We start from the raw sequence: 2,500 nt of genomic DNA, 5'->3' as shown, positions 1-2,500 counted from the left end.
ATATCAGGAGCCAGACTGGTCCACCAAACTAAAGACTGTGAAAAACAAGATCGTCCGGAGACTCAGCGGTCCTGCAGTCTGCTGGGGAGATGCTTATGCCAAACTGAAGAAATATTACAATGAGAAAGACCAATTCAGCTTGACTGACTTCTGGGCAGCGATGGTCGTCACAACATATGTGAAAGAGGTCTGTGACAATTAATTACACAGCCCTTTATGACTTTATGCCCTTTATGATCCTATTAAAATCTGAGATTTATAAACTTTTTTTATCCTGGAAATAAACAATGTTTCAACTCACAGCCCAACTATGACTAAAGATATTATTGATAGTGTGAACAATATCATGCATGTTCACTTTTAACCAATAACCTATTGAAAGTTGAGAGTTAAAAATTCCAAACTTTAGACAGCAAAAGATAATACTTAAGTCAAACAATCATATATCTTTTTCTGGGAATGAAATGGTGATCAAATTTACTTGATTTTTGATTAGGAAAATTCTCTATATAAAATCTAACTTGAAGCTCCTTTTTGGGTTCCTCAGATTGCCACAATGGTACTTTATAAAGAGAACATGTTAGGTTTTATGAGTAGGTTTTATCACTTGAAGTTGTTGATAACTGAAGAAACTGAAGTTGTCTTACAATAAAATGATGCTACAAAAAATGTTTTCTTCAGATAGATGAACACACTCTCAGATCAGTGGAACCAGAAGAGTAAAGACCCGTTTCCCATCTACACAGTGATCGACAAGCAATGCAAACAGAACAGAGAAGGAGGTTTGTGTTTGTGTGAAAGAGACAGAAATTTAAATGACTTATGTTGTCTGTGTTTGTTTCAGCTGTTGTATGGACGTGTTTCTGTCTGCAGACCCCTGGTTTGAGTTCACTCCATATGAAGCCGGTTATTCCCTCACTGGAGCGTTTGTGGAAACATCCAACTTTGGCAGCAAGTTTAAAAATGGCCGTAAGATCAAGAATCAGCCTGAGATGGACATGCTGTACCTGCAAGGTAACAAACTCTGTTTTAAAGGAGAGTTAATTTCTATTATATTCTTATTCTCAATATTAGATTCTACAGATTCTCTACACTGTACGTTGACCTGAATTAGAGAATAGTATAAAATAGATCAATGGTCTCTGTGATGTATTGATCTGGAGATCAGGGGCCTCATTTATAAACGTTGCGTATGCACAAAAGAAGGCGTACGCCGCTCTCTATGCAATAATTGGTATTTATAAAAAGCAAACTTGACGGGAAAATGTGTGGTCCTTCACGCAGACTCTGACCCAGGCGTACGCACAAAAACGGGTGAAATGAGAAATGGCGACACTGTCGGCAGATGGAAGAAACACGTGAAAGTGTGTGAAACTGTAGACCGTTGTGTAAAAGAAATGGCAATACTGCCTCTCATAAATAACATGAAGACTTCACAAAGCAAGTCACACAAAGATATTGAAGAAAATGTATAAAAACATTTTGGATCAATAAAACTAAGAAATAACATAAATAACTCCAGAAAGGGCACACTGCAGACAGGATTTACATTTCACATGCAAATCAAATTAAATCGGCTAAATAACCTGTGTGAGCAGGCTCTTCAGCACAACATATCGATGCACCGAAAAAAACAAAACAATTAATTTACTAAATTAAATTAGAACAGAATATACCTTTCTAATAAATAAAAATACAAAACGAAATAAATCAGAATCAAGTCTCAAGATGAGGAGCAAATGTGTGAAAAATGCCTAAAGTGCAGGGGAACATATATTCAAAACACAAGCTACAAATAGATTAGATAACCCTGACAGATCAATAAATAAAATTAAAATAAAGAAATTATTAAAATAACGATGGTAGCCAGAATTTTCAACTTTGTCTTTTTAACTGCAGAAACAACAATAAATGCTAAATTGGAGAGGCAGTCTTTTTAGCTAAAAATGTTCAAAGCCTCCAAAAATCGAATTAGAAATGGCTGAAAAGTTTTGAAATCACTTGTACCCTAACGTTACCTGATCGAGAGAAAAAATCCAGTCTTTCACTCTGTCTGTGTCCGTTGGAGTATTTTGTGCGCGAAACACTTAACGTGAAAAATGTTTAACGACTTAATCTCCTAAAATAGTTAAATTAAAATATGAAAACGCTTTACGCACTGCGTTCATATTCTGGGTTAATCTGCTTATCTCTGCACATGGTTTCTTAATAAAGTGTGTACTGTGTAGGCCTACATACATTAGCCTAAGCCACGTTGAAGTGCCTTTTAAGCATTTTAAAAGCTTTTTTTCACGTTAAGCATTTTAGAATGTCTTGTGGAAAACCAACTTGTTAACGTTGGCCGGCAGAAGTGCGATCATGGTTTTCCTGATGCTAAATCCAGCCTTTGAGAATAGGCTATCCTTTCTGATTATGTACATCCACACTTTAGATTTTCTTATCCCAGACATTGTTAAAGATTTAAATCCTTGCCACCAAGACGCTCCTCTGAACATTAAAT

The 2,500-nt window shown here is 35.9% G+C and overlaps 1 pseudogene across 1 annotated transcript in view; it reads left to right on the top strand.

Moving 5' to 3' along the window:
• LOC311293789 (cytosolic phospholipase A2 gamma-like) overlaps window positions 1-2,500 on the top strand; it is a 20,664-nt pseudogene that overhangs the window by 1,722 nt on the left and 16,442 nt on the right. The window contains exons 5-7 of the transcript XR_014630294.1: window positions 1-191; window positions 686-782; window positions 874-1,014. The exon at window positions 1-191 is cut by the window's left edge and continues 15 nt beyond it. The product of XR_014630294.1 is annotated as a cytosolic phospholipase A2 gamma-like (transcript). The remainder of the gene's footprint in view (window positions 192-685; window positions 783-873; window positions 1,015-2,500) is intronic.

Source organism: Rutilus rutilus (assembly GCF_951802725.1).
Source record: "Rutilus rutilus genome assembly, chromosome: 7".
Classification (NCBI taxonomy): Eukaryota; Metazoa; Chordata; class Actinopteri; order Cypriniformes; family Leuciscidae; genus Rutilus; species Rutilus rutilus.
The sequence above is the reverse complement of the archived record's forward strand: the minus strand, read 5'-3'. Positions and strand labels throughout refer to the sequence as shown.